Source organism: Podarcis cretensis (assembly GCF_951804945.1).
Source record: "Podarcis cretensis genome assembly, chromosome: Z".
Classification (NCBI taxonomy): Eukaryota; Metazoa; Chordata; class Lepidosauria; order Squamata; family Lacertidae; genus Podarcis; species Podarcis cretensis.
In genome coordinates, this window is record NC_137184.1 from 7,525,087 (window position 1) to 7,550,750 (window position 25,664).

Genomic DNA, 25,664 nt, shown 5'->3' on the forward strand with positions numbered 1-25,664 from the left:
AGCAGAGGTTGGATGGCCGTCTGTCATGAGATTTAGATGAGATTCCTGCATGGACTAAAAGACCCTTCGGTTCCTTTCCAGCTCTACAATTTCTTTGATTCTTTGATTCTATGATATGTGCTTAAATATTCTCTTTCAGTTGAGTTTAGGCAGGTCTCCTCCATGTTGAACTTCCGACTTCTGATTTGTTTTTGAATTATCTTTATTGTTGTTCATTTGGCATGCTCAGGAAACATGGCATAGAAATAGACTAATGATTATTTCCATTTATTTCAGTTTGGGAGATCCATTGAAACTGATTAGGGCCATTTATTTCCAAGTGTCATATTCAACTAAGTTTTGCTCAGAGTAGACTCATTAATTTCAGAGGGTCTACTATGAGTAAAACTTAGCTGAATTATGGAAAAATAGTGAGTATCACTCAATGCTAGTCCTACTCAAAGTAGATCCATTGAAAATGATGGACTAACTTAGTTTCAGTGAGTATACTGAGTGTCTAGTTAAAACATGATGGGTTGGAGCCAATATTAGTCCTATTCAGAGTAGAGGCACTGACATCAATGGACATGAGTAATTTGGGTTAATAATTTCAATGGGTCTTCTCTGAGTATAACTCAATGTCAGCCCAATCGTACCTTAGACCCCAAATGCCTTGCGAGTTGAACATGTTGGCTCCCAAACGCCGCAAAACGAGAAGTGAGTGTTCCAGTTTGGGTTCCAGTTCTTTGGAACCCAAACATCCGATGTGGCTTCCAAGGCTTCCGATTGAGTGCAGGAAGCCCCTGCAGCCAATCGGAAGCCGATTGGACTTCGAATGGACTTCCAGAACTGATTCCGTTCAACAACCAAAGTACGACTGTACAGTGAAACAAGAATTGTGTTACAGTTGTAATTTATACCTCTGAATTGGAAGGAAATGGATAGTTCAGAATAACTTTAAAAAAAAAAAGCACTACAAATAATTAGTGATATCTTCTGTCACTGCTTTAAAACCATTATATCAATACCATAGCAAAGACAAAGGTTAACTAGGAAACCATTACAAGTTTGCAGGCTGTATCCAATGCTAATCCTACCCAGATTAGACCCACTGAAATCAATGAACATGACTAAGGTCGGTCCATTAATTTAAATGGATCTGCTCTGAGTAAAATATAGTTGGAGACAACCCTAGATTCCTAGCCAAGTGAGAGTAGGTTTAGGCAACATGGCTATAACAGACAGCATATTAGCCTGTCAGTGTAGACAGTACTGAGCTAGAAGGATCAATGGTCTCATAGAATCACAGAATTCTAGAGCTGGAAGGGACCCGAGAGTCATCCAAACCCTTTATTGTATTGGTCACCCTCCTATGCACACTTAGAGCCACTGAGCTGAGTGAGCCTTTTGGGGAACAATAAACCCCATGTGGGGAAATTCTTCTGGTTAAGCTACTTTAGATGATTCAGAATCAAGTAATTAATTAAGAGTGGCAATTTTATTTATATTGCCAGATTAAGCCTATTCTTTGATTTAATTTGGTGTTTGATAGGTAGATAAAGAAAATCTGTGTTTTGGAAAGGACACATAAGAAGGCAGAGGGTTGTTTTCAATTGTCAATCATGAGAAATCACACCCCTCTATATTACTTTGATGAAGTAATGAAATGAGATATAATCCGGAGATCTTTTCAACAACTCTACTACAGTGCATTCCTCCTACATTCAGCTTCACAAGAAAATTTGTATTTTATTTCTGTTTAATGGGTTGTAGTTTTTTCTTGGCTATATTGTGAGTGGTTTCCTGCATATGGTGTAATATGAGTCTGTTTCACATATGTTTTTATGTACTATTGCCATAGCCTCTTTTGGACAGACATTACTTGGCCGTGGTACTCCATGCTCTAGTAACTTCCAAATTGGATTACTGCAATGCACTCTATGTGGGACTGCTCATGAAGAAGACTGGGAAATCTGAACTGGTCTGAAATTTAGGTTGGGGTTGCCTTTAAAACTCTTATAATCTTGGTTCTAAAACAGCTGCATTAGCTGTCACTTGAGTTCCAGGCCCAATTCAAGATGTTCAAGCTAGTGCTTAAACTCTGCGTAACTTAGGCCATAAATGTCTAAGAGACTTCAATAAGATATGGGGACACAAGTTTGAGAAAGGCTGCTGTAGACCCTTCCAGGGGCGATCCTCTTGGTGATTCCACCAGCTTCAGATGTTCAAGGAGGGAGTGGTGGCCCAGAAGAAAGACTTCTCTGTGTCAACCCCCAAATTGTTTTCAAGACCCACCCTGCTCCTGTAACTGTAATTTTTCTAACTGTTTTTATTTCTGTTTATCATTCACATGCCAGTTAAGGACAATTATTATTGTTGTTGTTAATAGCATGTTGTTATTTCTACTAATCACATTGATGACCTATTAGAAAACTGACTCCAACTGACTGTCTTCACTCAGAGTTGGCTTCAGGCATCATCATAAGCAGTGCTTTTTTCTAGAAAAATAGATGCCGGTACTCACCATGAAGTTGTTACAGTAAGTGTCATACTTTTTAACACCCCCTAAAAAAAAAACCAGATGCCAGTACTGCATATACTTGATTACCCCATGAAAAAAGTACTGATCTTAAGAAATAAAGCAATAGACATAGTCAATGGGACACATAAACATAAGGGTTGTATCCAACTAAATCATATTCAGGGTAGACCTATTTAAATCAATGGACATTACTAAATTGAGCTATTGCTTTCAATGGGTTTACTCTGAATATGACTTACTTGGATACAACCAATATATTGTTATTGTTGCTTTTTTATAGTTATGTTTATTTATGTACCACTTTTTCCCCTGCTGGAACTTGGCAGGGGCGGAGCTACCAGCCCTGGCATCCGGAGCAGTGCAGGGGTGGGGCTATCTGGCACGTGGGGGGGCGTAGCTGGCTGCACGGCAAGCGTCCTTGGCCACCCGCTGCCCACACGGTGAGGGGGGGCGCTGCTTGCCGCCTGCATGGTGAGCTTCCCTAGCCGCCTGCCGCCTGAAGGGCGAGTGTCCGGAGGGGCGCCGCTCGCCACCCGCAAGACAAGTGTCGGGGGGATGCCACTAGCTGCCTGTGGCAGCATCATCCCTAGTGGCCCGCCGCTTGCGTGGCAAGTGTCCAGGGGCGCTGCCCGTGCAGCAAGCGGGGGTGGTGTGGCAATGTCACCCACCCTCATGGCTGACACCCGGTGCGAAACCGCACCCCCTGCACCCGCCTTCCTCCACTAGTGACTCAAGGCAGCTTACAGATAAAAATAAGAACAGCTAAAAGTGTAGAAAAAACAATCATTACAAAACAATTAAACAATTGATAGAATTATAACTATATACATATATAAATTTATTAACAACATACAAATAATTACCATAAAAGCAGAACACCATCCAGCTCTTTCATTAAAAGCAGTCAGTTCCAAAAAGCCTGTTGGAACAAAGAATTTGTCACCTGCCAGTAGAAGGACAACAAGGAGGGAGCCAGTCTGGCTTCTCCAAGGAGGGGGTTCTGGGGTCTGTCCCAGAGAAGGCCTTCTCCCGCATCCACACCCAGTATGCATGTGAGGGTGGCAAGACCAAGAGAAGAGCCTCACCTGAAGATCTCAAAACCAAGGCAGATTCATATGAGGGAATACTGCCTTTCAGATACTTTAGTACCTTGCTTCTCAAACTTAATCCGTTCCGGAATTCTGTTCCAAAACCAGAATTCCAAAAGCAAGGCACACTTCCCATAGAAAGTACAGTGGTGCCCCGCAAGACGAATGCCTCGCAAGACGAAAAACCCGCTAGACGAAAGGTTTTTCCGTTTTTCGAGGCGCTTCGCAAGACGAATTTCCCTATGGGCTTGCTTCACAAGACGAAAACGTCTTGCAAGTCTTGCAATTTTTTCCGCTTTTTTCTCCCTTTTTCTAAGCCGCTAAGCCGCTAATAGCCGCTTAGCCGTTTAACCACTAAGCCGCTAATAGCCGCTAAGCCGCTAATAGCGCTAATCCGCTAAGCCGCTAATAGGGTTGCTTCGCAAGATGAAAAAACCACAAGACGAAGAGACTCGCGGAACGGATTCTTTTCGTCTTGCGAGGCACCACTGTAATGCAAAACAGATTAATCCATTCCAGACTTTTAAAATAACCCCTAAAACAGAAATTTAACATGAATTTTACTATTTAACAAGATCTTTGATCCATAAAATGAAAGCAATATACGGTACTATTAAATAAATAATTGTCCAGTAGTACCTAAGCCTTCGTGTGCATGCACACTTCTTCAGATACACTTTTATATCTGTACACTTCAGGTACCTGAAGAAGTGTGCATGCACATGAAAGCTCATACCCAGAACAAACTTAGTTGGTCTCTAAGCTGCTACTGGACAATTTTTAATTAAAAAAATTTATTTTGACTTTGTCAGACCAATACGGCTACCAACCTGAAAATAAAATAAATAAGACAGTACTGTAGATGATAAAAATTAAAATTATTATTTTTTCCCTACCAGCACTGATGATAGTCATTGTTTGGATGGGGGGCTTTTATCCATTTCCACAGTCACACAATCAATCAATCAGTAGCTGAACTGGGTTCCACACAGTCACAAAAACAAATTAACCAAAAAAAGCCTCAAAAACAAAAACGCAAAATAAATAGCAAAAACAAAACTGCCAAGCTTATTCCGTTCTGGAAGTCCGTTTGGCTTCCGAAATGTTCAAAAACCAAGGTGCAGCTTCTGATTGGTGCAGGCACCCCAGAAACAATAGCCGGCAACTGCATTGAATGTTCAGCTTCCAAAAATGTTCGAAAACTGGAACACTTACTTCCGGGTTTTTGGTGTTTGGGAACCAAGGTACCACTGTAGCTTATACCTTAGGGTTTTGTAGGTTGTATACAGCACTTTGAAATGTGTCTGGAAACAGACCAGACCAGTGGTGCTGTTGTAGCAAGGGAGTCATATGCTCCCTATAACTGGCCCCCGTCAAAAATATGCTTACACATTCCCAGTGACTTTGTGTACACTTAGGAACTGCTCATAAAAGGTAGTCATCCCCACCCAACCCTGCCCACAATCTCTCTGAGAGTGACAGCACCACATCTCACTGCTCCTAGGAAGTATTGCAGCTATGTTTGTTTGTTTGTTTCAATTTATATACCATCCTTTATCCAAAGAGCCCAGGGGAGTATACAACATTAAGGACACAATTTATGAAGTATAATAATAAAGACATAATACACAACATAATAATAAAGTTCCCCTTCCCACATTTACCAGGCCATAGATTATTTAATGGCCAAAGGCCTGGGTAAAGAGGAATAGTTTTGCCTGGCACCTAAAGACATGTAATGATGGTGCCAGGTAAGCCTCTCTGGGGAGAGCATTCCACAGACAGGGAGCCACCACAGAAAAGACCTATGTTGTCACCCTCCAAAACTCTTGGGTAGGGGGACGTAGAAGATGGCATTGGGTGATAAGCACAGGGTTTGGGTTGCTTCATATGGGCAGAGGCGGCCCTTAAGGTATTGAGGTCCTGAGCTATGTAAGGCTTTATATGTCAATACCAGCACTTTGAATTGAGCCCAGAAATTAATCGGCTGCCAGTATTGTTGTGACAGGATTGGTGTTATATGCTCAAACCATCTTGTTCCAGTGAGCAATCTGGCCATTGAATTTTGCACCAGCATGTACAAGGCATAGCAGTACCCAAGAGGTTACCAGAGCATAGACTACAGAACTTAGGCTATCCCTGTCCAGATAGGGTGCAGCTTGGCTACCAGCCAAAGCTGACAATAAAGCACTCCATGCCACTGATGTCACCTGGGCTAAAGTGACAGTAAAGTATTCAGGAGCACCCAAAAGTTACACTATGTATCTGCTCCGTAAGAGGGAGTGTAACCTCTGCAAGAGCTGGCAGTCTCCCATGCATCCAGTCAGTGGCATAGCATATGCCCATGCTGCCCCAGGGCTTGGGCAGGGTCACGCCCCCAAGGGGGGCAGGGGCACCCTCCGCATGCCACATTTCGGGGTAGGAGAGGGGCGGAGAAACTGCCGCCTTACCTGGGGTAGAGCTGTACTAAGCACAAGTGCTGCAACCAACGCACAGTTCCTTCTTGCACAGAGCTGGGTTCCAATGAAGGAGCCTGCTGTCAGGGCTCCTGTTTGTGTCCACTTACAAAATTGTGCCCAGGGCCACAGTCCCCATGCCCCCCCCACTATGCCTCTGCACCCACTAACAATGCCTTTATCTTATCTGGACTGAGCTACAGTTTATTGGCTCTCATCCAGTCCACTACCAAGGCAAGACACCAGTCCAACACATCCACTGTCACACCTGTAGAAGTTAAGGGGAAATAGAACTGCGTGTCATCATCGTACTGCTGACAGCATATTCCAAAACTCTTGATATCTCTACTCAATGGCTTCATACAGATATTAAGCAACACAGGGGATAGAATTGAACACTGAGGGACCCCACATTGAAAGCCCCATGGTGGAAAAAACACACACAACAACAACCCTCCTCAACCATCAGCCACTGAAGATGACCATCCGAGTAGGACCTAGACCACTGCAAAACAGTGCTGCCCATCCTCAACTTTGATAGCCTCTCCAAGAGAATACAGTGGTCAATGGTACTGAAAACCACTGAGGAGGCAAGGAGAATTAACAGGGACACATTACCCTGTCTCTTTCCCAACAGAGGTCATCACATAAAGTGACTAGGACCAGTTTATGTGCCAAAGCCAGGCCCAAACCCCAATTGAAATGGATGTAGGTCAGCAACCACCTCCTCAAGAACCTTGCTCAAAAAAGGGAAGTTGGTGGGAACTTCCGGGAGAGATGCATGGCAGTTCAGAGATCATACTGGTAGCTTCAGCTGCCTGAAGATAATTACATGGTGACTGATAATAGCCAGACAGATAGTCTGGATCTATTAATCACTCTGGAGATACCTCAAGATGCTTGGATCAAAGCCATATTTCTGCTGTCTATGCTTTGCGGTTTGGACAGGAATTATAACAAATTGGCAAGCCAAGGAGAATGATATGGTACTTACACACCATGCAGTCACCTGAAAACAGGTAATAAGAATTACACCCTTTTTTCCCCCTTTTTTAAAAAAAACCTTTAAAACATATTTGGGACAAGGAAGAGACCCCTCCTCCATCTGCTGGGAAAAATCTAAGTACCACCTTCTGTTGCTGAAAAAAATTGTTAAAAGTAGCTAGAGCAAGATGGAAAGCTTGGACAAGAAAGATTAAATGGATGATAGGAATACTAGTATCGTTTTCTTTATCTGGAGGAAATTCAGAGAATGTTGCTATTAAAGTTATGGTATTACCTCTGGAGAAATACTGGGAAAAAAATGAAAATGGAATGTCGTAGAGGAGGAGATCAGGATACTATTGTAAGCACAACAGGAAATGGAATACAGCAGGTCATGGAACTGAATATATGAAACTGGACATGAATGAGCAGCTATATAATGGGGAAAAAATGGAATACTAGGGAGACTTTAATATGGACATGGATGGAAGAATTTAGTATTATTATATATTGCATAATGGTGTTGGGAATTAATAGAGGTAAAATTAAAAGGGGAAAAATGGTTAATAAATAACAATTAGGGAACCTACCTTGGACTTTATGTAGGAAAAGGAAATGAATGATTCTGAGACACTTTAACTTAAAAGAAATATTGTTTAACAGAAAGTAAAGTTGGATGTTCCCATGGACTGAAAGTTTTAACTAATCATATTTTCTTCTTTTCTGTAAAGATGGAAAATTTGAAGTTCCTCTTTGGTATTTTTTGCTAATGTTTCCTTTCCTTTCCTTTCCTTTCCTTTCCTTTCCTTTCCTTTCTTTATTTTATCTTTCTATTTCTTTCCTCTCTTTTTCTATTGTCCCTTTATTATATTCTTCCTTTTTTCACCTTTGTTTTGTAGCTGCAATTTTACTGTATTATGGGAAAATCTCAATTAAAAATCATGTATTTGTGTGTGTGTGTGTTGGCAACTGACCTGTGGTTACCTAAGTTCTCAGAATCTATAGAATGGTTTTGTCACTGCCTCCTTTGAACAGGCAGAGACCAACCCCCTCTTGTAAAGATGCATTGGCCATGTCTCTGGCCCAGACAGCTGTCTCCTCTCTGCTGGATTTTATCAGCCAAGAGGGGCAAGGGTCCAGATTACAGGTAGTAACCCAAATCAATCCAAGTGCCTTGTCCACATCCTTGAGCTGCATCAACTGAAACTCATCCAATAAAACAGGACTAGACAGTGCTTTGGGCACCCCATGAGAATAATCTGCTATAACAGCAGAATCAATGTCTTAATGAATGCAAGTGATTTCATCCTCAAAATGCTTGGCAAACAAATCACAGTGAGCGACCATTGGTTCCACTACTTTTGGGGGGGGGCACTCTGCAAAAGGCCCCACACTACCTGGAAAAGCTCTGCTGGGTGGCATAGTGAGTTGGTAGCAAAGTATGCCTTCTTTGCTGTCTTCACTGCCACTGAGTAAGCTTGAAAATACACACTACCAGGGTTCGGTTGTATTCATCTGGAGTTTTCCTGACATGCATTCAAGCTTTCTCCTAGCTTGCTTCTTTACCCTAAGCTTGGGAATATACGGGCTCTATGAAATGGGTAAGGGTGCTCAGGGGTAATTGTGTCTGCAGTCTGAACCACTGGATGTTCCACAGATCATCCAGGGCTTTGACCAGCTATATCGGCTGGATTAAACCCCAGAGCTGTTTGGAAACCACTCGGATTCATCAACCTCCAAGGGCAGACCATCCTAAAAGGTCCCCTGTCTCTGCATAGTGGAAATGGTGCTGAAACATTTCAAACCCACATGGCAGGAGCCACATATCTAAAGTGCTCCAAGTGGCTCCAGTTTCAGTGCCTGGCAATACATGCTGCATGGCACGCATGGCTCTAGGAACCCACAATTTGGCACTCATGGTAATGCCTGTGCATCAAGCAGGCTTCAGGGATTGTGAGGCTCTAGGTTTGAAAGGGGCTGGTTCTGCTGGAGAATCTGGCTCGGAGCATGCATTCTCCAGGGATCCCAGTTTCTCATGCCTGACAGGCTCCACTGACAGCCTGTGAACACAGTGATCAAGTTTTATTGGCTGGGGTCAGTTGTTTTAGGGGGAGCTCTAACATAAGCAAAGTGCAGAGCAAACTTGCTAGTTGTTGCTGGACTTCTTTTCTTCTTTTGCAACCCACAAGGTTCCAGAATGTGGGGTCAAGAATTGCCTTCACTCTGATTTGGCTTCATAATGATGTCATGGAATGACAACTGAAGCCAGATCTTGGTGGAAGCAAGTTTTGTATTTATTCTGCAGCTTTGTAGGTTACAGGAAATTGGCAGCCAGGAGCATTGCTGCTGCCACTGACAGGACCATAATAAACAGCTGGAACATGCATTGGGATATTCACACAACTATTTTCACCCCTCCCACCCACCAGTTCTCAAAAAGGATGTATGATGACTGAAGTATGATAGGTTGTTTTAAGTAACCAACTCTTGTATGCCATTAATGCAAGGGGAAGAACTCCATCACCTCTACCTTTCCTTTCCTTTCCTTATGCTTTTCCTTGTCTGCTTCCCTCCTTGCTTGGTTGCTTCTGTTATTTTCCCTTAAATCCACAATGCCATCTTGTGGCGGCAAGCAATGAAAACATCTAAAGGACCAAATCATGGCAACAATACTCAGGCACTTTCATTTGACTCTGAATGCAGCCGTGTGTGTGCTTGTGGGGTAGGGGAAGCATTTGGCGACAAATGCTAAGCAAATAGATCTTCAACCATAGAGAAGCAGGGGTAGAGTGATTCATTCTATAAAATCATAAGATAGGCACTTATGGATCAGACCAGCATCCCATCTACTCCAACATCCTATTCTCTCTCTCTCTCTCTCTCTCTCTCTCTCTCTCTCTCTCTCTCTCTTGGATATATTTTTAATTTGCTTTTCTGTTTTGTCATATCATCAAAGCATACTGTATTATATACAGGATAATAAGAAAAAATAAGGGACACAGGAGGTGCTGTGGTCTAAACCACTGAGCCTAGGGCTTGCTGATCAGAAGGTTGGCGGTTCGAATTCCCACGACAGGGTGAGCTCCCGTTGCTCGGTCCCTGCTCCTGCCAACCTAGCAGTTTGAAAGCACATCAAAGTGCAAGTAAATAAATAGGTACCGCTCCAGCGGGATGGTAAACGTTTCCGTGCACCGCTCTGGTTCTCCAGAAGCGGCTTAGTCATGCTGGCCACATGACCTGGAAAAACTGTCTGTGGACAAATGTCAGCTCCCTCGGCCTATAGAGCGAGATGAGCGCCACAACCCCAGAGTCGTCCGGGACTGAACCTAATGGTCAGGGGTACCTTTACCTTTAAGAAAAAATAACATAAATATAAGACATATATAAATGAATATTAGTAGTAACATAACTTACTCCTCCAATTTGTTTGACTCTTATAAACCTTACTTTTGACTCCCCTTCCACTCTTTCCTTAGTTTCCTAACTGCTATCTTTTCAACTGCATTTTCTTACTCTACTAAGTTCTTTTCACTACCTTATATAACCTCTACTGCTGAGTATTTTTTGGCAGCCTGTCATGCTTATTTTTTTGTTATAATGTTTTTCCATATAATCTATATAAAATGCCCAACTATCTTTTAATTTTTTGTCTTTGTTTCTGAATCTATTTGTTATGCTGGCAAGTTCTATATATTCTAATAATTTAAGGTGCATTTCTTCATGTGGCAGTACTTCATCTGTTCTCCACTTTTGAGCTACCAGAATTCCACATTCTGGCCTGGGCAGAATGAATACCACATTCATAGAGTAATTTGATTTTGTGGGATTTCTGTTGTTATTATTCCCAGAAGGAAAGCTTCTGGGTTTGGGGAAAACATTCTTCTAAACATTTTCTTAAGTCCATTATACAGCATCTCCCAAAATTCTTTTATTATTCTACAGGACCACCATGAATGATAAAATGTGCTGGTTGTTTCTTTGCACTTCCAGCATAGATCACCTTTAGAACTAGACATTTTGGCTAATTTGCTTGGTGTCAACTATCACCTGCGGATACCACCTGATTCTTGCAACGTCCATTTTCATTGGGGACCTGAGCACTGCAGTAATGCAGTGTGGGCATTATTGTGGCATGGATAACGGGCAGATCATCTCCTTAAGTTCATAAGAAGAGCTCTAATGGATCAGGCAAAAGGCCCATCTAGTCCAGCATCCTGTTCTCTCAGCGTCCAATCAGATGCCTCAATGTGAAACTGACAAGCAGGATCTGGCTGCATCAGCAATTTCCTCATTTGTGTTTCACAGCAGCTGGCATTCAGAGGCAAACTGTTTTGGATACTGGGAAGCCTGGGAGGGTATCACCACTCTTCCAGAAGGCAGGACTCCATCCTACAGGTTTATATTACCAGGAAGTTTTCTATCTCTCTCTTTGTAGCAGCCATTTACTGTAGGTGTTTGCAGAAGGTTTTGATGTCCTCCTTCCCTACTTTACCTGACCTTGAAAGCCACTTTCTGGGGTTATTAATCAGCCAAACAAAAAGCATGGGAAATCCAAGCCATCAACCCACATCACCTAAAGGCTGAGGTTTTGTTTTGTTTTTAAAGACCCAGCCTACGTTCTTTTGTCTTGCAGTGAATTTTTGTGCCCAGTTTCAAGAGCCCTGAGGTATTGCCAGGCTCAAGCGTTGGCAAGGTGAGATGGACAAGGATGGAGAACAGAAGGCTGACATTTGTTGGAGGGGGTTGAGACTAGGGAACAGAGGCTGGAGGAGGCAGTAACTTCCCTCTCCCAGGATGTGCCTACTCTGGATGGGGAATCCACCCCCACCCCACCCCAGCTAGAGATTCATGGGAATACAATCTGGGGAGGGAATCAACCAGTATGATGTAGTGGTTAGAGTGGTAGACTATGACCTGGGACACCAGGGTTCAAATCCTTAGTTGACCATGGAGCTCACTGGGTGACCTCACAGGTTTGTTGTAAGGATAAAATGAAGAGGAGAACTATGTGTGCCACCTTGAACTCCTTGGAGGAAAGGTGGGACACAAATATAACAAACAAACAATCAAACAAAATTAAACCAATTGCTAGTAGTGGGTGAATGAGAGTCAGAAGGGGGTGGGTCACAGACTGGTTGTCTAGGACTCAGTGATGTTCCTATCACTGGGAATTGTCACATTCCCCTGTGATGTAGTGAGCACTTGCATGCTTAACTGTCTCAAAATGCTTGGCAGGTGGGCATGTTAACTCATTGGGATGCCACTGCCTCCATACACCTCTGAATTCTTCACCCTGATCTTGCATTCCATCAGCTGGAAGTGCTGCTTCTGGCCTGCCTAGTCTTGCCTTTCTAGTCACTAACCTGAGCATAATGGCTGCTGAGACTTGCTACCTGTTGCTGGGCTTGTAATTCTACTCTATCTCAATAAAGATATATGCCTTAATCTCAAGTAAGAGTCTCTGTTGTGGGATCCAGGACACCATAGCCATTTAGAAATCTGACCACAGGCAGTTTTGATTCTTTTATTCCCCCCTTCTCTGTTTAATTGCATTGGCAGTCAGTTAAGGTCCTTTTTGGCTGGAATGGAATTTGGATAAGCATTTGCTGATACTTCAGTAAAAGTGAAGCTCTGATCAATACCCTGTCTTCCCTATTTCCCTCTAGAGTAGATGAGGATGGGACATTTTTCATCCCAAGGGCCGCATTTCCTTTGGGGCAACTTTTGGGAGGCCACATACCAGTGGGGCAAGAGATGAAAGTGGGGGGGGGCAACAAATGTCAGTGTTACCTTTGCATTAGTTTCTACACACATTCTCCCACCCCTTTCCATCCTCCACCCAGGTGAAATAGAGGCATTATCAGAGTTAAATGACTCATTTCAGCCAGGAGAAAGCACTCAAGGTGGATGCAAAGCAGGAGCACCAAGGACCATGGGCTGGGGAGAAGAGTGGCTAGTGAGGACCTGTAGCATGTGAAGAGCCTCAAGGGACAGACAGAGAGGCTACAAGAACCACATTTGCCTCCTGGGGTTGAGGTTCCCCACCCCTGTTCTTCATTGTCTGCCAGTAAGAGTACACATTCAGGATAGTGACTGGCAGTAGTTCTCTAGGTGTTCAGACAGGGAGTCTCTCCCAACTCTGCCTGGAGGTGCTGGGGATTAAACCTGTGGCCTTCTGCATGCAAAGCAGGTGTTTTACCACTGAGCTACAGCCCTTCCCCGATGCTGTAGCAGTGGATTTCCTGCATTTGCTGGGGCCTAGACTAGATGACCATTGGTGCCCACTCTGACTCTACAGTTCTGTGATTCTAATGTACGCACATATTTATCAGTCAGCTGATAAATGAGTCTTTTAAAATCCACACTCCCATCTTCCCATTTTCTCCCCACTGCTAATGGTTCCCCATGTCTGGCACAGGATGCCTATGGTACCCTTGTCACAAACATCTGGAGGGATGCGTGGCATGAGAAAACATAGATTTTGACAAGGGTGCTGAGCAGGCAAGTGGGAATGAGGCTCCACATTATGGGCTTAAAGGTAAAGGTAAAGGGACCCCTGACCATTAGGTCCAGTCGTGGACGACTCTGGGGTTGCACGCTCATCTTGCTTTATTGGCCGAGGGAGCCAGCGTACAGCTTCCAAGTCATGTGGCAAACCAGGGCAGCACACGGAAATGCCGTTTACCTTCTCGCTGGAGCGGTACCTATTTACTTACTTGCACTTTGTGCTTTCAGACTGCTGGGTTGGCAGGAGCAGGGACCGAGCGACGGGAGCTCACCCCATCACGGGGATTCGAACTGCCGACCTTCTGATTAGCAAGCCCTAGGCTCTGTGGTATAACCCACAGCACCACCCACACCCCACTTTTTTATTATGGGCTTTCATATGGTTAAATGTGTGTGTAGGGGCTGGGGGGCATGCCAGTGTCAGTGAAGAAGACCCAGATTCAATCCATGGCATTTCCAGTGTTTTTTGTTTTTAAAAAAGAACAGGTAGCAGGGTGATGGGGGAAAGCTCTCTGAAACCATTGAAGAGCTGCTGACAATTGGAGTAGAGAATCTGTGGTTATTCGACAGATAGCATGACATAGTGTTAAGGCACCTTCCTATGACTCTCCTTCTCATGAAATGAGAAGACAGGAACATTAAGATGTCCCTAGTACCTGGAAAGCCTTGAGGGCTGTGTGATAATCAACTTAAACTCTCTAGTATATTACAACATATGGACCAAAGAGAAGTCTTGTTGGATCAAGCCAGTGGCAGCATCCTTTTATCACAGTGGCAAACCAGATGCCTTTGAGAAGCCTGGAAGCAGGACCCAAGTGCAACATTCCCCTACTGTGGTTTCCAGCAACTGGTAATCAGAAACATTACTACCTCCAACTGTGTAGGCAAAGCAAATGGACTGGCAGCCATTACCTCCATGAATCTGTCTAATCCTTTTTTAAAGCTACCCAGGTTGGTGGCCATCATTGCCTCATACTATGCATGGTATTAAGAAGCACTTCCTTTTTCATTTGTCCTGAATCCTCCAACACAGCCAAAACCTAATCACCGTGTTCCCCAATCCTGTGTTCTTGGTGGGCTGCAGCTCCCATCATTACTGACTATTTGTTATGCTGGCTGAGACTGATAGGAGTTGGAGTCCAAAAACACATAAAGGGCACCTATGCTGGAGATGTCTGAGCTACCAGATTCAGTAAAGAGAAGGTTTGGAGAGCTCTCGTACTCTTCCCAAACCCCATTCTCAGCTATCAAGTTTCAAATTCTGCCTGTAGCCTACTCACCATCAGAGCTGCTCCCTGCCCCCCACAAGCTGCTTTTTCTGGCAAAGAAATGGAAAGACCTGATGTGAAGTCAGTCTTATTCACCCACTATGGCAATAAGGGCCTCATTGGGTAGGAGATGGGTGTGTGTGTGGGGGGGGGGTAGAGGGCTTAGGGGGAGGTATTAGCGCCCTGGAGGATTGCCTTCTTTCCCCCACAAGCTGGTTCCTCAAACAATGTGTCTTGGTCACACTCCAGTGTGACGTGAAATTCTCAGAACTGACTGTTACAGTCACTGATATGATCCTGGCACCCAATCTGTTCACTGGGCAAGACAGATTATGGGTCAGATTGAATACCACTGTTCTTATGGTAAAAACAGATCTTGCCCCATTCCAAATAAAACATTTCTCATCTTTCTTAAATGGTTAGAAAATCTTTTTTGTTTTGTTCTTAAAAAAAAAAGAAAGAAAGAAGGGGAAATATATCAGAGAAACACCAGAAACCAACTGCCTTTTTTCATCTGCTGCTTGATAAAGTAGAGGCTTCAACCCGGGGACAAATCAGGCAGCTCAGGGCCTTGAATACAAAATCCAGGGCTGTGTTATTTGCCCCCAAATCCAGCTGTTCTTGCTGAAGTGTCAGAAAAGTTCATCTGAGGATATGCAAACATCTTTGCATTAAACAGATGCCCCAGCATCCTATACAGAGAAGGAGGATATAAAAAACAGTGCAAGTTCCAGGGGACAATCAACATTTGTATGTGTGCATTGTGGACGGTTGAACTGGTGAACTTTGAAGTGGAGAAAGTGTTATTTATTCAGAGCTGCAGTGGGTTTGGTGGCCTCCCCCAGATACCTAAAGGACTTGTTGAGATAAGGCAGGCAGCCCTCTGCCTTCTGCAGCAAACTGTGGTGCAGACTCCTCTGCCATGAGATTTGCCTCTTGCCAGGAAAGCAGTGCAATAGATTCCCTTGTCAGTTACATTGCCTCTGATTAATACAAATGTACAAGGCGGTTGATCCCAGAGAGCACCCTGTGGATTTATTTGCATAATTACAGGAGAATGTGCCCCTCCTGGTGACTTGGTCACATGATACATATTTATTTGTGCAGTTTTGTGCTGCCAACCAAGCCTAATTATATTCTTTCTCTTCTCTTCTTTCTGGAAAGAACCATAACTGCTCCAATGAGACATTATTTCAAGATGACACTGGCATTTGCAAAAGGACAACTGAGCAAGGCCTGTTTTCATAGCAGGCCCAGTGCTGGTAGTCAACATAATTAGGGGACTTACTCAGGGCCAGTGTCATGCACATAGCTTCCCACAGTCCAGAGGAGCAGTCCGAGCAGGGGGGAAGGCAGTCAGTCAGAAGGGGAAGAGAGAGACGTGTCTTTCTCTCAGCCAGCCAAAAGCAGTGGGTTAGAGTCCCCCTTTCCAGAAGGAGGAAAGAATGTACCTTATCAATACAGTGAGAGCGGGCTGGATGCAGGCCAGCCCTCTGGCAAGCAGCCATTAGTCACCTCTCAGGGGAGGGGAGAATCTTCAGCAGAAGAAGGGGTGGGAGCTGACCCTGAAAGTCCAAGGGTTTGCAGAAGAACAAAGGTCAAAGAGAGGCGTCAATCAAAAAGGAGGAGGGGTAGAGACTTTCCTGGTTCCTCCCGGAGATGTGATGATGGCTCAGATGCTTCAATTGAATTGTGATGGATAGTTGCTAGTGTGTGCAGCTCTGAGGCTAATGACTGTATACAATAAGTCTTCTTGTAATTACCACCACTGTGTGCTGTTTATATATGCCAGTAGCCTGCCAGCTCCTGCCAGCTTGAAGCATATCCACTCTTCACATCAGATGACCAGGAAAGAGTTGGGATGTCCAAAGAGCAAGGAGCAGCTGGAGGTGCGCTGAGGGGGGCAGGGGTGACGGGCACTGAAGCTGACCCTTATCAGGTACTATGGTAACAATATTTGGAACTTAAATCACAGTTCGATCATCTAGCAGGAGCTTTTGGAGAGCAGAACAAGCAGTTAGCTCAAGAACGGGACTTGCTTGGCAGGGGGTTGGACTCGATGACCCTTGTGGTCTCTTCCAACTCTATGATTCTATTCTATTCTATTCTATGATTCTAAATGTCTAAGTCTCTAGTTGGCCCTCCCCCCAAGTTTTCTGGGGAAAAATTGGACTATTTATCATTCAGGATGGGATTTCTTTGGTTCATGAAGATTAAAGGTAAAGGTAAAGGTACCCCTGACCGTTAGGTCTAGTTGCAGACGACTCTGGGGTTGCACACTCATCTCACTCTATAGGCCAAGGGAGCCGGCGGTTGTCCGCAGACAGTTTCCAGGTCATGAGGCCAGCATGACTAAGCTGCTTCTAGAAAACCAGAGCAGTGCACGGAAACACTGTTTACCTTCCCGCCGGAGCAGTACCTATTTATCTACTTGCACTTTGATGTGCTTTTGAACTGCTAGGTTGGCAGGAGCCGGGACTGAACAACGGGAGCTCACCCCATCGTGGGAATTCAAACCGCTGACTGCTGACTGCCTACCACCAACCTGATCAGCAAGCCCTAGGCTGTGTGGTTTACACCACAGCGCCACTTGTGTCCCTAATGAAGATTAAGGGGAAGGAATTATAAGACGACAGAGAGAGAGTGAGATTCCTCATTAACCTTCTGGAGGGAGGAGCACAACACTGGGTCACTCCTTTGATGATAAGCGATGACGGAGCCCTGTCTAATCTGGAAGCATTAAAATGTGTAGTTTGTACATCCAATCAAGATAGTTATTTTATAATTCCAAAATTGGCAATTGTATACCAAATTGTTCCATGCCCTGGTCTTCTACAATCACTTTATGAAGTATGTTGCTTTCCAACTTTTCACCTCCAGCTGTTCCAGGCACTCAGCCTTTCCAGGAGTAAATCCCCAGGATTAGCTGAGTGTTCCCCTCCAAGCTTCAGGTTCGATTGTGAAGTTCCAGGGACCTCCAAATAAGCAGACATGTAAATGGATGTTTTTTGCAATCCAAATAATGTGATCACCAATTGTCAGCCACTGCCAGCTGCAATAATACTAATACCAGAGCTGTTCAGTCGACTTCTAGTTTAAGTTCCAAATGCCAATAACAAGGAGCAATAGATCAAGTTCAAACTCACCAGGCAAGTTCAATCAGAAGGGAAATCTCTGTACCCAATAAAATGATATAATAAAGTCCCTCTAAAGGCTGCAAAAAGTCTTTTCTCTCACTCACAAATTCTTCCCTTTGCAATTGCCTGTGAGCCAGAAAATGGAAGTTGACTTCCTGTTTTGTTTCCGTTTTCGCCAAATCAACTTTTTATTTTAAAAGCTTCCAATTTTCTCCTTAAATAAGATTTAGATCCAAAGACCTTACTGGAAAATCTGCTGCTTTTGGTGATGACTTGTGGCTTTGACTGTAGGGTTGTGGTGAAGCTGTGAGCAATCTCGACTGCTTTTCCTCCCCCGCTCCACTCACCTCGCGGCAGCAGTGGGTTCACAGGAGGTTGCGGGAGTATAATCGCTCTGCTGGTCCTCTTTATGCCCCACTTCATCCATTGGGTTCTCTAGGGGGGTGCCTAGCCCTGGCACTCTCCCCTAATGCCCAAACAGCCTCAGAATGGTCTCCCTTTAATCAGATGACATGAGCGGCACCATCATTTCCATTCTGCAGCAGACTGGAAGTCCCCCAATTTTTAAAAATTATGTTACAATTCCACCACGTGATAAAACATGCCTTCCTTCTCATTACACTTCCAACATTTATTGGAGCCTATTCTATACATTTTTGCCATTTTTACAGGCATGATATACCACCGATTTCCCTCAACTTCCTCTTCTGGTTCTTTACATAATAACTTCTCCTGCCTGTTTTATTATATCTTAATATTGCGTTCTTTAGTTTGAACTTTGTTCCATTCTTGTAATTACCACCACTGTGTGCTGTTTATCTAGGCCGGAAGCCTTCCAGCTGCTGACAGCCAGACAAGCAAGCTAAGTAAGCTATGGCTTAGAGCAGGGTCAGCTCTGGAGGTCTGGAGCTCTCCATAGCTGACCTGAAGTATCCAGGTTTGCCTGGCCCCCTCCAGGTTTGCCTGAATCTGCAGGTGGGTGAGAGTGGCTTAATTTTTTTTTTAAGAAGACTTATGTGTGCAGCATGCAAGCTTTAGCCTGATAAGAGCCAGCTGCAAATTATGGCTCTCTGGGGATCTGCCTTCCTCTGATCCTCATCCCCTCCCCCAGTTAACCTCCATCTCCACGGCTCAGTAGTGGGACATCACCAAGACCGTCTCCCATGACATCCTTGATTCTGGTTTGGATCCTGAAATCTCAGAGTCTGGGATGCTCCTGATCAGGCAATCCTAGCTTAGAGCCTCAGATCATGAAGGTCCAGGTAGCAGCAGGAGAGGGCACCACTGTCCCAAATTGAATTGACTACTGACACAGGGAATGAAACTAAAGAAGAGGTTGGATGATGCATTTTGTGGCTGCTGATTCTGCTGCTGTTACCCTTCACCACCACTTCTGTCTGGGCTTCATTTCCTGAAGTCTCATAACCTTGAGATCAGATTCCTCTTCCTGAAGGGATAAGGCTGAAGTCTGGAGTAGTAGATGTGAATCTTTTCTTATATTTGGGTTTTGTCACACATGTGGGGTTAAGCAGGGCATCTAGATCACCTGGTGCCACTTTGAGTTAGATGTAAACTCTAGTGCATCTCCTATTTGGAAACTAGATGCTTTTGTGAAGTCTGTTATATATTGGGTGGCATGTATTTGGGGAAGAAGCTTCCTCATTTGTTCTTCTAATGAAACCTGCATGTTCCCCATAGGCATTAATACCTTTGCAGTATTTGCAAAACCAAACAAGAAGGATTTCATGTGTCCAAGTGGGAAAGGAGACCTACCAAGGGAGGGGTCCAAGTTTAGGGTGATATAGTCAATAGAAGATTTTACCACATGTTGGCAACAGTTTCTTCAGTAAAACAGAAGAGCTGATAAATGAGCCAATACATATTAATATTGTTTAAATTGTGCAAAACACACACACAGAGCAGCAACAGCCCTATAAGGTTCACATGAGTAAAAGAACAAGCCAACTAAAAGATAGTTTGGCTTTTATCAGAGGTTCTGCACTGTGTCTTTTCCCAGCTGTGAATTGATGGGGGAAAGCTGGTATGAAGGTATGGAAAGAACAATAAACAATTCATTTCCTACTCCCCCCCCCCCCACCCGCTGACTCAAAACACTATTTGAGGTTAAGCAACAAAATGTCCTGTGGAACCTTAAAGACTAACACATTTATCATGGCATATACCTCCATGAACTAGAATTAGATGCATATGGTATAATTCTCATTGGCAAGTATATACAGTGGTACCTCTGGTTACGTACTTACGTTCTTAACCTGAAACTGTTCTTAACATGAAGCACCACTTTAGCTAATGGGGCCTCCTGCTGCTGACGCGCCACCAGAGCCCAATTTCTGTTCTCATCCTGAAGCAAAGTTTTTAACCCGAGGTACTATTTCTGGGTTAGCGGAGTCTGTAACCTGAAGCGTATGTAACTTGAAGTGTATGTAACCCGAGGTACCACTGTATACACATAGGTGTACAGGGGAAATGTAAACATTGGAGTTAAATGGCAATGAAATACAAAAAGTACAGTCTGTGAGTGACCATTTAATTTGAGCTTATAAACGTGCAAAATAAGCATACTGACCTTTCATAACCAAGCACTGCTGAATAGATGATCCCTGCAGTGGGATCAAAAGCCATTGTATTAACTCAGACTCAAATCTATACAACTCAGGTTCTTAATAAGTTGTAATTCAGCAGTTGCACATGGATGTTTATTAATTTATTTAGGAGTGTTTATACCCCGCCCACTAACTGAAGTTTTTGAGGTAGCTTATAATATATCTGAGGGATGTGGGTGGCGCTGTGGGTTAAACCACTGAGCCTGGGGCTTGCTGATCAGAAGGTCATGGTTTGAATCCCCGCAACGGGGTGAGCTCCCATTGCTCAGTCCCTGCTCCTGCCAACCTAGCAGTTCGAAAGCACATCAAAGTGCAAGTAGATAAATAGGTACCGCTCCGGTGGGAAGGTAAACGGCGTTTCCGTGCACTGCTCTGGTTCACCAGAAGTGGCTTAGTCATGCTGGCCACATGACCTGGAAGCTGTACGCTGGCTCCCTCGGCCAGTAAAGCAAGATGAGCACAGCAACCCCGGAGTCATCTGCGACTGGACCTAATGGTTGGGAGTCCCTTTACCTTTATAATATATTTGAAACACAATAAAACAGATAGTGATGCAATAGCCACTGCACCAGGGCAAAGATATATGTGAGGCTCCCACAGTTTGTTCTCTGATGTTCCAGCAAATGCCATTCTGCTACTGAGTCTACTGGCACATGAGTCCATTGAGTGACGAAGAAGGTAGATCGGGCAGGAATTCCTTCCTGGGTGGTGGCCGTTGCTCCTGTCTCTCATAGCCCCAGCCCTGGTGGCAGATGCAGGAAGTGCTGGGGAAAATAAAGATGGTGCATGCCTCCCTCCCAGTTCTCAGATGTTTCAAGTGCCACCAAAGATGTCCACCACAGAGCATTCTGAGGGAATGAAATGTTTTCCCGCTGGCTTGTTTCTGATGCCAATTCTGTGCCCATTTCTTCCTTTGTATAGGAACTGATCTTCTAGTCCTATGCAGAATGCCAAAGGGATTTGCTGGCAGGTGATAGAATACATCACACTGGAAGATAAGCAGTTGGACTGATCTTTGGCAGCCTACATTATTAGGTGTTGCAATAGCAGCACCCTAGTAAATGTAGGAAGAGAGTTACCATATAGGTTTGTTTATGTTTGTCTCTATTATGTGGCTTTTTGAGCAATTTAGACATGTGGTTTGCTGTAGCCTGCTGTGTCACTCGTTAATAAACCCACATGGCTTGAGCTGGTTGGATTTTGCATGATTTTTTTTTTTTTTTGAGAAACTGTTGTTCTGTGGACCAAAAGAGAACCCTGGGATATTTTTAGATAGCCCTTGGCCCTGAGCAACCTTCCAAGAGATGCATCCTAGTGATGGGTGGGGCCAGAGGTAAAAATTGGGGAACTGGATGAGACTCTCATCTTTTGTACAGTGGGCTGCATTCCAGAATGCGTTCATGCAAAAGCCAAAAAAAGCCTTTCATGCAGCACCCACCAACATGCACAAACATCTCTCAATCCTGGGAATCAACAAGCATTATCACAGCTCAAGGACACATATATTCCAGCCAGGCAAAAGCACTTGAGGGGAGCACGGAGCAGGGCTGGCAAAGGCTTGAGGTTCCTCACCTCTGCTTTAAATCATCAACAAATGCCTGACAAAATTAACTGAGGAAGCTATCTTAATCTGAGTCAGACCACCTACCCAGCTGTTGCCAACACTGACTGGCAGTGGCTCCCCAGGGTTTCAGACAGGAGTCTTTCCTTGCTTTAACCAGAGATGCTGATGATTGAATCTGGGAATTGTCTTTTTCTGGCAAGCAAAGCCTGTGCCCTACCACTGACCCATGATGCCTTCCTACCTTCTTAAGATCCTAAGAACATGAGAAACATAGTGCAGCATCCTGTTCTCATAATGGCCAACCAGATGCCTATAGTCAACCAAGAAACAGGACCCAAGCACAAGAGCACTCTCCCTCACCCCCATGGTATCTCTGACTGTGGAGGGAGGCAGAACACAGCCACCATGGCTAATAGCTGCTGATAGCCTTATCCTCCATGAATTTGTCCAATCCTCTTTCAAAGCTCTCCAAGTTGGCAACCATCCCTGCCTCCTGTGCGAGTGAGTTCCACAGTTTAACAATATCGTGCATGAAGTTCTTCCTTTTGTCTATCCTGAATCCTCCAGCATCCAGCTTATTGGATGTCCATAAATTCTAGTGTTCTTCACTTTTACACAGTTTGGGAAATCTTACCCTTTCATTTTTGTGTTGATTTGTGTGTGCAGAAATCAATAACCAGCCATTACTTCTTCATCTTCAAATGCAACATCACCTTTCAAACAAATCCTAATAAAAAGTGCTACTGGAACTCTTGACCCATCCTTTCACATCTCGCATCACGTCCCTCTAATAGGCTTGCACATTCCACTACAAGCATAAAAACAATTGCTTCACTTGTATTACTTTGCCTCTAACAATGTCTGGATGGCTGATGAATGCATGGTTTGAATTTTGTCAGGCATATCCAACACTGATGAAACATTTTAAAGAAATCCACTTGCATTACTGTGTTAATTAGACATATAGGGCCAGTAATGCATATGTAATCCCATTGGGACTAGGCTTTCCACCTTTTCCTTATTTCAAGGAGAGGGTCTTTGTATAGTATTGAAATGCATGCGTTCTTTTTCAAGTTAATGGTAAAATAATACATGGCAAGAAATAATATTATGTTTTCTTATTAAGAACTCCTTTTTAAAACTCTCTTCTTCAGCTGAAAAGACTCCCAGATCAGCTGCCAAGGATCAGTGAAAAGGCAGCCCCTGCGCTCAGGCTCACAGTTTAAAAGGCACAATACACAAGGAAATACACAAATAACCGTGACGGGGTGAGCTCCCGTTGCTCAGTCCCAGCTCCTGTCCACCTAGCAGTTCAAAAGCACATCAAAATGCAAGTAGATCAATAGGTACTGCTCTGGCGGGAAGGGAAACAGCATTTCCGTGTGCTTCTCTGGTTCGCCAGAAGTGGCTTAGTCATGCTGGCCACATGACCCGGAAGCTGTCTGCGGACAAATGCCGGCTCCCTCGGCCAGTAGAGTGAGATGAGTGCCGCAACCCCAGAGTCGTCCACGACTGGGCTTAACTGTCAGGGGTCCTTTACCTTTATACAAGGAATGGGGATTGTGAGGGAGGAGGGGATATGTTCATGCAGAAACTGAGGAAACAAGGAAGTGATGCAAATGTTGCAGGTTTCAGCAGAACTGATAGAGTTGCCCTATTTCCCTCCTATCTGTCTGCTGCAGCCTTTGTCCTCTGGCTGCAAAAGTAAATGCTGTCTTTCAGTCCTCAGGGCACAGTTAATTCATTTGTTAATGTATCTTTTTTTCTGATTTGGCAACCTTCTTGTGGCACAGGAGAAGCCAACAGGCACAATTGGTGGAGACAACCTGGAAGTTTCTTTGCCAAGAAGCTGCACTGATGCTGTTCACAAGAGGCAATGAGCAGCAGAAGTTCCTGACAAACTCCATCACTCAAATGACAGCTCATTTGATATCTTGCCTCCTTGCTCCTTCCCTAATCCCAATAACATTTTGCGACTCATTAGGAAATGATCTATGACTATCCATCCCTGTGTCTTCAAAGCTACAATTTATAGCCTCTTGTATAATTAAAAAAAACACAATTTGGTTAAAATTGGTGTAGTGCCGATATGCAAGTGGGATGAAGCCCTCTGAGCTTCCAGGGAAGAAAGTTCCAGTGTGAGAGGGTTATTTTCTGAATTGCTGTCTCTGGGCGGAATTAAATTGCCTTGACACAGATACCCATTTTAATCATAATACAATGACTCTAATTTCTTTGTGCCACATTGCATCAGGGAAATGAATTCAAAGAGGAGGGGGAAATACGTTTTTCAGATGAGAGTCACATCCTCTTTTAGGTGTATTACCTCATTGCCAGGGAGATAACAATGAGTCATCTCATTCCTGCTTTTATTGATAAATTCCATCCAACCCAGCCAATCCAATGAAAAGGTGGATGAGCTCATAAGAGTTCCTCCCTAGAAGGATCCATTTTTAGAGTGCTAGTTTCATGGATGGCTTACTTCAAAGCACCATCTGGAGCTATCCCACTAGCATAGGAGCAAACTCCTAGGGGACGAGGGGGTATTCAGCCCCCCCCAAAAAATATTTGAGGGGACTGCCCCCCCCAAAAAAAATTGATGAGCATTCCCATTGTAAAATTGGTGTCCATGTGCCATACCCCTCTCACAATATTTGAACTTGTGGACATCCAACAAAGCTGAGTACTGGAAGATTCAAGACAGATAAAAGAAAGGATATCTTCATGCAGCTCATAGTTAAACTATGGAATGCCTCACATGAGGCACAGATGGCTACCAACCTCAATGACTTTAGAAGAGGATTAGACAAAAGCATGGAGGAGAGGGCTATTGACGGCTACTAGCCATGATGACTATGCTCTGCCTCCAAAGTCAGAGGCAGTGATGCTTCTGAATGCCAGCTGTTGGAACCAATAGGAGGGGAGAGTGCTCTTGTGCTCAAATCCTGTTTGCAGGTGCGCCACTGTGAGAACAGGATGTTGGACTAGACGGTCCATTGGCTTGATCCAGCAAGCTCTTAGATTCTTATGCCTAACCTGTTCAATCCCAATGGATCATGACCTGAAACGAAACAACGGTCCACTTTAGAATCCCCAGTCTGGTGGATTATTTTACAAGGTGGCCTTAGGTTATGTGCTATATGCATAGCACCCCTCCTATTTCACTTCTAAAATAGGGTATACAGCTGCCCACAAACTGAGAGGCTAGTGCACAGGGCTCCTTGCTGTCATGTGCATTGAATGCATGTAAGGCAAGGCCTGTGGGAGGAACTAGGTTGTGTTCTCTCTCAGAGGGAATTGTATGGGGAAAGAATGGCTGCCGCTGCCCCTCCCCCTGCTCCCAATGTGATATTAGCAGTTTAGAAGGAAAAACTTTAATGGGGGGGGGGAGGGTGGATGTCTTAGAATTTTTCATTAAAAAACCTGCCTCAGAATTGCATGGGGTGGAGTTAGTCCCATTATCTCTGAAAACTGAGATAGACCAGATCTTAATGGGGCCTTCCCTCCATCACTTG

The 25,664-nt window shown here is 44.2% G+C and overlaps 1 long non-coding RNA gene across 1 annotated transcript in view; it reads left to right on the plus strand.

The window, feature by feature from the left end:
- LOC307207392 overlaps positions 1 to 25,288 on the plus strand; it is a 32,542-nt gene extending 7,254 nt beyond the window's left edge. The window contains exons 2-5 of the long non-coding RNA XR_013834667.1: positions 16,617 to 16,763; positions 21,507 to 21,671; positions 23,304 to 23,417; positions 23,943 to 25,288. This is a non-coding gene — a long non-coding RNA (uncharacterized lncRNA). The remainder of the gene's footprint in view (positions 1 to 16,616; positions 16,764 to 21,506; positions 21,672 to 23,303; positions 23,418 to 23,942) is intronic.
- The last annotated feature ends 376 nt before the right edge of the window (positions 25,289 to 25,664 follow it).